The 12,992-nt window shown below is 38.9% G+C and overlaps 1 pseudogene across 1 annotated transcript; it reads left to right on the top strand.

The window, feature by feature from the left end:
* The first annotated feature begins 1,229 nt into the window (after window positions 1-1,229).
* On the top strand, window positions 1,230-2,850 carry LOC307123327 (GTPase IMAP family member 9-like; annotated as a pseudogene). The gene is made up of 2 exons (XR_013818700.1): window positions 1,230-1,335; window positions 2,165-2,850. The product of XR_013818700.1 is annotated as a GTPase IMAP family member 9-like (transcript).
* Window positions 2,851-12,992: the final 10,142 nt, after the last annotated feature.

The raw sequence follows: 12,992 nt of genomic DNA, 5'->3' as shown, positions 1-12,992 counted from the left end.
GACACATGTTGTGTAGATTTTAACACATGTAGTGTGTGTTCAGGGACGACACATGTTGTGTAGATTTTAACACATGTAGTGTGTGTGCTCAGGGACGACACATGTTGTGTAGATTACATGTAGTCAGAGGTGGAAAGTCAGGGGTCAGAAAGTAAAAGTCCTGCCATATGTTTATTCCACTCATGAACTCGGTCAGCTGATTTCACTCATTAATTCTACCTCCTGGCTGAAAAACTGAGCAAATCCAGGTGTTTGGAACAAGAGCAGGACTGTTTATCTTCTGAACCTGGACTTTCCACCTCTGTTCACATTTCAAAGTCTCTGCTGCCCTGTGGTGGACAACTGGAGACACTGACAGTCCAGCCAGCACAGCCAGATGGGTTAGCCCAGATTAAATAAAAATGAAGTGTGCACACTACAGGGTGTTAAATGTAACTGCATCAGTGTTAAGTTAGATCACTTAGAGTTAATTAGATAATTAAGTGATTCACTGAGTGAACAGAAGGATCCTGGTCAAGTTGTAAGTCTGTTAAAGAAGATTGATAAGATGATGTGGGATAACAACGCCAAACACTACAATGACAAAATGTTTCAGGAGGCTGAGAGAGCATTCAGACTCATGCAGATCAACAGAGAGAAAGAGGAGGAAGTCAGACGAGAGATAGAGGCCTTTAAAGCCAAACATGAGTCTAAAATGAAAGAGATTAAAGAGAAACTAGAGGAAGAAAAAGGAAAAGGAAAGGTTAGAGAAATGGAGGGAGCAAATAAGATGCCATATCTCAGCATTTAAATCTGGTCCTACTGGGAGGAGCAGGAGTTGGGAAGAGTGCATCAGGAAACACAATCCTGGGACGCTTTCATATCAAAGAAAAGCATCAGATCTGTCACACGAAACGTAGCTGTTGAATCTGGAACTGTTGGTGGCATTACAGTCACTGTTTGTGACACACCAGGATTACTTAACACAGCTGAGAGAAGAAGAGATTCAGCAGAAATATGAAGAGGTTCTTCAGAGATGTGAATCTGGTCTCTGTGTGTTTCTGCTGGTCATCAAAGCTGACAGATTCACTGTTGAAGAGAGAAAAACTGTGGAGAAGATTGAGGAGCTGCTGGGAGAAAAACGACTGGAGAAAACCTGGATTCTCTTCACCAGAGGAGACGAACTGGAGGATGAAAATATGTCAATAGATGAATTCATCAGTTAGACTGAACGACTGAGGAGACTCGTTCAGAAATATGAGCAGAGATACCACGTGTTCAACAACAAGAAGAGAGGACATACTGGAGTTCAAATACTGATTACTAAAATACTTAAGACATACCTTCACACAATGGGTGAGTTTTTATACCAACTACATTTAAAATATTCTGAACTCTTTCCTAGTCATTCACAGGATTTTCAGGCCATCCGTGTTCTCACTGTAGAGCAGGGTTATTCATATCTTGCCCTGGAGGGCCAATGCGCTGCAGAGTTTAGCTCCAACCCTAATCAAACACACCTGAACATGCTAATCAATGTCTTCAGGTTCATTAGAAAATGACAGGTAGGTGAGTTTGATCAGGGTTGGAGCTAAACTCTGCAGCGCATTGGCCCTCCAGGGCAAGATTTGAATAATCCTGCTGTAGAGGGCGACATCGGGGTCCCCAGGACAGGGTTGAGAACAGCTGATGTATACCTCAGAAAAGCCACTGTCCATAGACTAGTAAGTGAGGAAAAAATTACTGTATGACTCCACAGAGGTTTCCTGTATAATTTACAGCATTATTTGAAAGATTTTGTTTCCTTGAGAAAAATCCACATGTACTATATAGTATCTGTAACATACAAATTCACTGCACAGATACACAATAAACAAAGACTTGACCTGAACTAAACTAGACTAGACCAGACCAGACCAGACCAGAAACAAACTCACCAACCAATGGGTTACAGCATCAATACTAGACAAAGACGCATGGCAAACATGAGGGCTAAATACATAGACTTATGACTAGACAAGACACACCTGTGACCAATGATTAAACAATGAACCAATGACAACCAGGAAACCTGACAGTGAACATGACAAACTAAGAACATGAAACATGAACAAGAAACAAACCATGACACACTGTGACAAAATTCATGTTTAAATCCTTTTTATTTTGTTTCTTTATTATGTAGTGGAAGATGCAGAGATGCTGAAACAGAATCCATTGAGGCGAAAAATACCAAAAAATTATAAACCAGCCGCTCCTGTCTCCAGTCCTTCATCCAGACGGATTGTTCTTCTGGGTAAAACTGGTTTTGGCAAGAGTGCAGCTGGAAACACAATCCTGGGACAGAAAGAGTTCAGATCTGCGATGAGTATGAATGGAGTAACACGTGAATGTTCAGATGCTCACGCCACTGTTTCAGGCAGATCTGTGTCTGTAGTTGAAACTCCTTGATTCGACACTTCCATCAAACCTCAAGAGTTAATGACAGAGATCGTGCGAAGTGTTTATTTATCCAGTCCTGGACCGCACGCTTTCCTCATTGTGTTTAAGAGATTCACTGAACATGAGCAGCAGATTCCTCAGATCATTGAGATGATGTTTGGAGAGGGAGTGTTAAAATACTCCATCATTCTCTTCTCTCATGGAGATCAGCTGGAAGGACAGACAGTAGATGAACTCATTAAGGAGAACAGTAGATTAAGAGATCTAGTTGATCAGTGTGGAGGCGGATTTCACGTCTTCAACAACAGAGATGAGAATAACAGAGAGCAGGTGAATGATCTACTGCAGAAGATTGACTCAATGATAGAGCAGAATGGAGGAGGACACTACAGTCATCAGATGCTTGAAATAACGTACAAAATAACTTGAATCGTATATTAATAGGTAATATATATATATATATATATATATATATATATATATATATATATATATATATATATATATATATATATATATAGTAAGTTGCTTTGGATAAAAGCGTCTGCTAAATGTAGATGTAATGTAAATTTAATAGTAAGAAATTGTGAATGAATTCTGTAGTATTTCAGTATTGGTCATGTTTGTCCAGATGTTTTGCAATTTTGATATTCTGTAATATAATAAAATAATTTAAACTCAAATCGGAATTTCATGCATCTATTAAACTATTAGGTAATTATTCATCTATCAAGCAAATTGCAAATGTAAATGAACAGATATTGTTATTTTAAGCTGTTATTTTAAGTATTATGACATGAATGGCAAATTACAGTAATTCACATTTTTATATAGCATTCTTTTTTTCAGTTTTCTGAAATCACAAATTTATGTACATTTTCAATATTAATCTGTAATTAAACAGTGTTACGTCCACCTGGCTCAAGGTGAAGCAACATAAGACAAGGGGAGGCCACACATGGAACTCAATTTAACAAATAAACATTTAATAGAAAATAAGTCAAAGTAATAGTACAATAACTCAGTAAAAATAAAGAAAAGAAAAACAATCTGGAACTGAAGAGGAAAAGATGAACGCCCACAGTCCAACTCCGCCATTCCTTTTGTACTCGCAGTCTCTTGACTCAAGCGCAATCACCGGTAATGCAGCACACCTGTTCCTGACGCTCACTCTAGAACATGGAACAACGCCACCTGGTGGAAAAACACTGTAGGCCGTGACAACAGTAAGAACACAGTTCACCATAGTGATAAAACGATCGAATGACTGGCAGCAAAAAAAAAACTGTTAAATTAAAGTAAAATATCTTAATTGAAATAAACCTATAAACACTGTTATTTTAACGGCATTTCCTGATTAACTTGACTGGCAGCAACAGAACATTACACACTAACAGATCTCTCAAGATCTCAGCATCTTCATTTATTACACAGTTTGACTTTATTTCTTTCATTCAAATTTTCTTTGGTTTTTAATCTGAATAAAGGCTACTCTGTTATTTCCTTAATTTACAATTTGAATATTATTAATTTTTGCATTACACTATTGAAATTTGAAGGTTTAAATGTACTTAATTGTTACTATAAAGGTGTTCATAATGCACCTTATAATGCATTGTATTTGGTCTCATGAATAATTGTTGTTATAGTTATAATGTTATAGTTATAGAAATATTATAGTTATAATGCATTTATAGACTTATCTATTCATTGAACACAACTTTAGAAAGTATAATGTTTTAAAACACATGACAAAACCAATTTCACAATCTGCAAATATTATAATGCATTTTAACTTGTTACAATTATTTATCAAAATTATTTAAAAAATATAACGCATGATGGTACATTATGATTATCTTTGTAATGCTAATGCTAATTCTTTTTAAAACCAGACCTAAAATATGCACTTAATCAGCCCAACCATACCAACTATAGAAAACAACATTAGTTTCATTACAAATACTCCCAAAATTCGACTGACTGTAATAAAAACATGTTGAAAAAAAACTGATTTTTAAAAACAAATCTGCATAAAGTCTCCACAATAAGTATTTCCCTGTAGTGTTGTTCTTATTTTACAATTTAAATATTAATAATTTAACATTACAGTAATGAAAATGGGAGGCTTGAATGCTCGTTACTGCTTCGATAGTAGCTCAGGAATCCTACAAGACGGCGGACTTCTCCAACGTTTTGTGGTGTTTTGTCACAGAGTACTCTCACAGCTTCAAGATCTTTTGGATCTACTCCATCTTCAGACACAAGACGACCCAGATACCGGACCTCTAAACAACTCACACTTAACTGGACGTAGATTTACTCCATGCTGTCGTAGAGCTCGGAACACAACTCACAATTTTTCTGCATGCTCTTCAAAAGTTTTGGCAAAACACAGTACATCATCCAGGTAAGGTAGACAACACTCATCACGGATGGAGTCTAGCATCTCTTCCATGCTTCGCTGGAATGTGGCTGGGGCATTTGACAGTCCAAATGGTATCCGTAACCATTCAAATAATCCCCAAGGCGTCACAAACGCAGTCATGTGTCTTGACCCTTTAGCTATGAACCCCTGGTGGTAGGCCTTTCCTTGGTCAAGTATGGAGAACCAACGGTACCCACCCACGGTATTCATGAGGTCCTGAATTCGTGGCAAAGGATGGCGATCAGCCACAGTTTTCTTGTTAAGCTGTTGGTAATCGATACACAACCGCAGTGCACCATCTTTTTTTCTAACACACACTACTGGCGCAGCATAGGGATTTCACTATCCAACCCTTGGCCAGCAAATCCTGCACATACTCTGTCACTTCTTTCAAGAGTGGCTTGGGTATCGATGTGTAGGCTTTCTGCATAGGAATATCATCTTTCAAGCTCAACGTCATCTGAAGACTGGGAATGCTCCCAGTGTCATTCTCATCACGTGCAAATACAGCCGACTCTTCGTAGAGTAGTTGTTTCACGACTGCTTGGTGACTGGATTTCATATGACTCACATCTACGGGAGGATGCCACAGCGTGCCACTGTCATCCGATCGCCCTGATTGCAATGAAGTAACTTCCTGTGTACTGCTTGTCTCAACTTGATCCGTTTGAATAATCTTAGCAATGAATGGCTGCTATTTCTCCCAGTATAGCTCTTTTTGGAATGGTCACATTGTGCTTTGTGTAAGTTCCAACTGGAACTCTTATGTATGACTGACCTGTTTTCTGAATCTCAATCAATCCTTCTCCAAAATCAAGCCTTTTCGCTGACGCGAAATTGACATCCCGAGGCACAGATGTTTCGAAACACTGCTCCGAACTGTAACTCGAAACACCCATGTCATATGACTATGGCTAAATGAAGCTTCGAAGTGTTTCATCAGGTGGCGCCTGTCGAAACTGTGTTGATTAAAGGGGGCGGGAACAAACCACACAGTCACACATCTGTATGAACCTAATTCACCACAGTTTAAAAGTGAAGTAAATCCATCTTCACCTCGTCCGTTTGGTGAGAGGAGACAGATTTTGTGATGACAGTGATTTTGTGATATAAGTGAGATTTATAGTGCACTTTGGTTAGTTATATTTAGGTTAGATTTAAATGATATATATTGACTGATAGGTATAGACAGTGACAGATAGGATAGATACAGTGACACATTCATATAGGCTAAGTTAGACAGTGACAGATAGCACAGCATAAGTTAGAGATATAGAATTATATAGATTCATAGGTGATATATAGATAGATATATTAATAGAATAGATAAAAAAGGAGGCTCCACATAAGAGATGCCGTACATTTTTTTATTGCTGAACAAATAATCATTTACAAACAGCATGGCAATAACAGAACATTTTTGTATTACAAAATACAGATCAGGTGCTTGAAAGTACAGTAGAAAAATATATCAGGCAAATCATAATAAAATAAACTAAAAACTAAAAACATTAAAGGGGCTATGGTTTTGTTTGAAGATCATATTCTTCTATAATGGAAAGAAGACTGATTGCATTTTCATAACTTTGAGGGCTTTTGTATAAGAGTTAAACTCATTATGAAATTAATAAAATCTTGGTTTCACCTTTAAGAACTTGCATTTGTGTATATAATATTTTCCCAGCATGAGGATGTTGTTAATCAGGAAGTTATCTTTGTTATTGTCCATTACAAGAGATGCCGTACATCTGTGGTGTGGGAGCATTTCCACTTGGAAACACCAAATAAAGTGAGATGTGTGTATTGTGATAGGCAGCTAGTCTTGATGCACCATTTGAGGAGCTCATCCTGGCATTTTGGAGGGTGCAGAGGACAACAAGTGTCCCATGTGAGAGGATTCTTTCAAAGGCTGGAGAAATTATATGTAAAAAAAGAAGTCAACTAACTCCTTCAACAGCAGAGCAAATAATATTTTTTAATAAGAATGTTATGTAACAAATGTGACACATTGTGGCTTTATTTATCTTATTAATGTTCATTTTTCATGACCACAAAAAAACTATAGTTATTCACAATGAGGAGGCTACAGGTTATACAACCAAGATCATGTAGTTGTCAGACAGATGTAAAAAACTGTTTACATGGATCATTGTCAAGGTATTTCAGATCAATACATGCAAGTGACCACTAGGTGTCGCCGTAGAGACGGGCGTCGGATTGATTTGAAGCTTTGAAAAAATATGGCACATTTGCTTTAACTGTTTCAGTGCTTCACAAAGCCTCGGTCTGCCCATCATAGTCTAAAGCAGTGGTTCCCAACCACGTTCCTGGAGGACCCCCAACAGTGCACATTTTGGATGTGTCCTTTGTCTGACACACCCACATCAGGTCTTGGAGTAGCTACTAATGAGCTGATGACCTGAATCAGGTGTGTTTGATTGAGGAGACATGGGCTGCGTTCGAAACCGCATACTCATTGAGTAGGTACTCATTTTCAATAAGTACTTACTTAACGAGCTCTAAAAGAGTAGGTACTATATTGCCTGATCTCGTTAAGTATGAATGCGATCCGCACTTTATGCGCCATGTTGACGTTATCATGTGACCTACGACGTTATCTCAAGCGCAACAACTTGAAAGACGAGTGACAGTTTAATTCATCGATCTATAAATATCTTAATATTGATTAAACTTGCTAATTGTGTGGGCTTGTTGAAGAAACAGCTGCCCATGTGATATTAACCCTACTAATCTGACCCAGTTTTATCCTTACCAAAACCCACAATCGTGATCTCTTAAATATGTTGTTAATTTCTTTATTTTATATGCAAAACATGTCATCCACAAGCAAAATTGGCCTAAATCTCCTTTATATTTTCCTTTTTAAATTTAACTCCTGTTTTATCCCTCAATCCCTTATTCAAAGATATCTAACCTTGTTATTGTTTTTTCTTTGTATATAAAGTATGCAAACCCATGATATTTGTTTTATTATTAGGATTGTTAAAGATACAACCATGTAATTATAAAATAAAAGATAGGCCTATGAGTGACAGGTGCAGTAACAGCTCAAAGCATCAATAACTCCACAGCCCGACCTGTGCGGTTTCCCTCAGAGTCTGCAACGAGGACGTCTTTCAGCTGCTCGAAGATCTCACCTTTGGAGAACACTGTTGATTTTATACTCTTAAAATGTAAGTTATTACTATTCAAAATTAAGATTACCCCAGAATGAATTGCATTGCTAGCCCACTAAAACACTTATAATAATAATAATAACAAATGCTGACCAATACTTAATTATATTACTTTTTTTTTACTGAAAATTATATTGTTTTAGTAAAACAAGCAAAATGCAACTTGTTGTCATATGACATAGCGATGCATGAAAATACACTAGAACAAATGCAGCCGATGTGAATACCAATTTTCAGTCAAGCAATGAATAAATGCATGAGTTAATAAAATATTTTATTTACTGACAACAATAGGAAACATGAATTAATGAGTAAAAGAATGAATAAAAGTAAACATCACAAATGAAGAAGTCACCATGAAACAAAGCTTTATTCAAACGTATTGTTCTAACAAACCATCACACATTTACAGACGGTGAACCCCACATCTGCTGCCATCTCAACACAGCTTGATGAAGCAGTTGAGCACCGTGAACACCTTCGCCTGTCCAGCCGTCCCTCATGTCCCTTCTGAACCCCACAACCCTGAAGCAAGAGTGGAGAACATGTGCGGGACAATCTCTGACTGCTGATGTCTACTCCAAACATCCGTCTGCCTGCTCTCCATCAGCATGACTACTGAAAACGTTTTACAATTCATGTTGTCAGCATCCCATTTCTTGCCATATTTGATTTAATATTTTTTACAATTATTACATGCTACTTGTATTGTAGCTTTATGACTTCTGTGGTGTAGTGGGCTAAACACTGAACTGATAAGCAGAAGGTTTCTGCTTGGATCTCCGCAGCCGTCACCACCAGTGTGTCCTTGAGCAAGGCTCAACCACAGAAGCTCTGCAGCAAATGCACAGACATCAAGAATCAGAAAAGTGCTGAAATAACTCTGTTTGAAATTAAAATAAAATACAACTTAAGATTTAAATTGATGTTTTATTCATTTCTGTAGTATACTCAAAGCCTTTGATGACAGGCTTCCTTCATCAGCCTCTCTCCAGTCTCCACCAGATAAACACACACACACACACACACACACACACACACACACACACACACACACACACACACACACACACACACACACACACACACACGTGCTCTTCTGCCCCTGTAACATCAGACAACTTTCATGTTACCTGTATCTTAAACAACACCTTGATAAAAGCATAAAAGTTTATGTGCTCAATATAGCCTTAAATGTTGAGGAAGTTGCTGATGTGTTAATGTTCCTCAATTCATCAACAGTAATGGACAAATAAAAAAAGATAACTTATGTTTAGTTACTTTATGCAGATCTATTAACATTACTGACGTTCATGTAAAGTAAGCAGTGATGACAACAGGGAACTCTACATTATAGCACACACACATCACTCTGATCAGATGTCTATTTCATGCTGTGATGTCATCTGCAATACTTATCGAAAATGTTCCTGTCAGATGTTAAATAAACATTTAATAAGCATCTTTATCTTTAAGTATATCGTTTATGTAAATCCACTTTGGAGACATGTGTGTTACTGGAGCTCATACATAATAAAACGTGTTTTTACAGCCCAATCACAACTACACTATAGTGTCTGTCGTCTTTACACTTTTAACAATTCAACAGTTTAACGTTACTCTACAGTAGTCCAACAAATGCGATTTTAACACAAGAAACGGTGATTTTGGTTTGTAATACTCACATTTGATTGGCTTTTCTCCGCCTGACGTCTCCTTTCCTGTGGCCTCATGGGAAGGCAGGGATAGAAAAGTATCCGACGATGGGTGCTTCACAATCTGGGCGGAATCAGTAAGCCATCCGGGAACTTCTCGCCTACTCTTTTATGATTACTGAGGTTTCGAACATACTTCTCCTTTCACGTACTGTTTTCGCCTACTATATAGTAGGTAAGTAGGCATATTCGAACGCAACATCAGTATACGCACGTCCGAATCTCGCGAGAAATACTCCAAAACCCTGGTAGTTCTCGCCTACTCTTTTATGAATACAAAGGATTCGAGCATACTCTTCGCTCGCCTACTGCTTTTTACATACTATATAGTAGGGAAGTATGCGGTTTCGAACGCAGCCATGCAAAATGTGCACTGTTGGGGGTCCTCCAGGAACGTGGTTGGGAACCACTGGTCTAAAGTACTCAATTTACAACAGTTGATATGGAGTATATTGGACTAACATCTACTCTTTCAACATCCATTTAGATGGCAATGATAAACACTTGACTAACCTGTACAATGATGAAAGAAAGACAGACAAAGATGTGCGTGATCAGCTCCGGTCTTGCTGTGTTATGCAAGGGGGTAATCCAGCACCCGGAAAGCGTACCTTCCATAGGGGCAACCATTGCTAACCAAGCCATCACCTTCTGTTAGCATCCCATTGACTCCCATTAATTTTGGCCTCACTTTGACAGCGAATAACTTTACATCTGAGGCGTTTAAAGACTCCATTTGTCCATTGTTTATTTCTAAAGAAACATGACAATCTATAAAAGGCTCCATTACCTTGTATCTTACACTATCGACCTGTAGAAGCTGTTTTTGTAAAAAATAGGCTAACGATTGCATCATAACCACGCGACCACCAGCGCATAGTAGAGAAATTACCGTATAGACCCAAAGAGAAGCTCGCAGGCAATCTTTTACTGTCTATGAGGCAATCGGGGGGACGTGGAGGCATAAAGTCCGATTAAGTCAAGGGAGAAGCATGGGGAGAAGCCCATAGAGAGCCAAAAGCAACAGGACAAAATATTTCAACGTGATTCAGATTTCCCTTTGCACAACTACTAGAAGACTTGCCACTGTCAGACAGGTTGCTCACATCACATCTACCTCGTCAAGCTCAGTCTGAGGCTGCGCAGTACATCAGCCATCAGGAAGTGAGTGCTTCTACTTGACTTCACTTTTTCTCTGTGAAGTCTATGGGGTCGCTGTGTCCATTTTTTTTACTGTCTATGGTGTTATGACATGCAACGCAGCAGACTTATAGCGACACACCACACTCACATAGCGCCATCTAGCGGTCTGGAAGTATCATCAATTTCATCAATGTTAATATATATTACTAAATAATTGTGAAAAACCATCAATTGGGGCATCACATACATACAAATGAGGGAAAATGACTGCTATCACAAAATCTGTCTCCTCTCACAAAAACCGACGAGGTGAAGATGGATTTACTTCACTTTTAAACTGTGGTGAATTAGGTTTACAGATGTGTGACTGTGTGGTTTGTTCCCGCCCCCTTTCAATCAAACACAGTTTTGACAGGCGCCACCTGATGAAACACTTCGAAGCTTCATTTAGCCATTGTCACGTGACACGGGTGTTTCGAGTTACAGTTCGGAGCAGTGTTTCGAAACATCTGCGCTTTGGGATCTTGGCAAAGTGCCGAAACGTCAGTTTCGTGTCAGCCATCCCTCGATCAGTGTTTCCCAACCAGTGTTAATTTCGTTGACAAATAATTTTCGTCATAATTTTCGTCAACGACCTTTTTTCACTGACGAAAACGAGACGATAACTAAATAAAAACTAGTGTTAGATGACTAAAACTATGAGGAAAATCAACTGTCATTTTCGTCAACAAATAAAAACGAGACGAAAATGTTAGTGAGGGTGGATTAGGGAAGAGATGGGGTCAGAACTGATGTCCTGTGTAACAGATGAACACATTTGATCTGAACTGATCTAACCGCTGGAAAACACACGGCCTACAGGCTCACCAACACAGTCTCACTCCCACTCGTCACATATTGACGCTTGGTCAGGACCCCTCGTCGTCACGTTTTTACGTACAGGGTACCCCTTGAAAGGCATTTTTCGACGTTAAGGGTACTGCAGTGATTCCAATGAGACACCTTTGGCGTCATACACAGACGTGTTGGGCATGTGAATGTTATCATGATGTAACTATTTATTGGGTTATAATTTTTCCATTATGACATGTTGGAGTATGATTCTCAATTTAATCAGCCAGCATTATTTTATTTACATTTATTGATTTGTATTTACGCTATTCAGACACGTTTGAAAGTAGCCCAACCCTGCCCCTTAACCTACCCATTTGCGTTATATGATATAAAACACAGAATATAACAGACAATATGCACACTTTACTGAAAAATGTCAAGTATTCCAACTGTTCCGAGGCCAAACGATTGATTTGTGTGAAGAAAAGACCCAAAAGCGATCTGCGTTTCCCTCCGCACCCCGGCGTCATAGTGAAGACGCTACAGGCACGGCCATACCCCTGAGAAGGGGCTCGCTGCAGCCTGCGGTGGATGTCCAACCCGGCCCACATCCAAGTGTGACGTCAGATGCCAGGCCAAAGATTTTATTGGTCATATCAATCAAAGTAGAGACTGCCTCTACACCAAACACTGATCCCTAAATCTACCCATCACTGTAACGAATTAAGTACTGATTGCTTACACCAAACACTGATCTCTAAACCTACCCGTAACTGTAACCAATGAAATTAGCTGCAGGGCGGGATTTCTGACGTCACACTTGGATGTGGGCGGAGTTGGATATCCAACGCAGGCTGCAGCGAGCCCTACTTGATACCCCTCGGCGTCAGTCTGTTGAAGCTGCCATCACAGCATAAAGGATAGAAAGCCGACTAAAACATGACGGAGGAATAAACTCACGTAGCCATCGGGTTTCGTTTGACTGGCGTGCACACAGACACACACAGGAGCATGCAGTCATTTATTTAATTGCAACACCTGAACAGCAGAGATAAATGAACCACGCCCCTTTAGACTCACATCCCCATAGACAACATTCATAATAAGAGCACATTCACCAATGTTCAACACCCCCACTTGCTCTTAGGCTGAATAACGTACAGTTATCATATACATTTACATCACACCAAAAATAAAACACACAAATCTATCAAGCATAACTTTGGTTACAGGTTTGGTCAGAATATCTGCAAC

Source organism: Gobio gobio (assembly GCF_949357685.1).
Source record: "Gobio gobio genome assembly, chromosome: 1".
NCBI lineage: Eukaryota > Metazoa > Chordata > Actinopteri > Cypriniformes > Gobionidae > Gobio > Gobio gobio.
The sequence above is the reverse complement of the archived record's forward strand: the minus strand, read 5'-3'. Positions and strand labels throughout refer to the sequence as shown.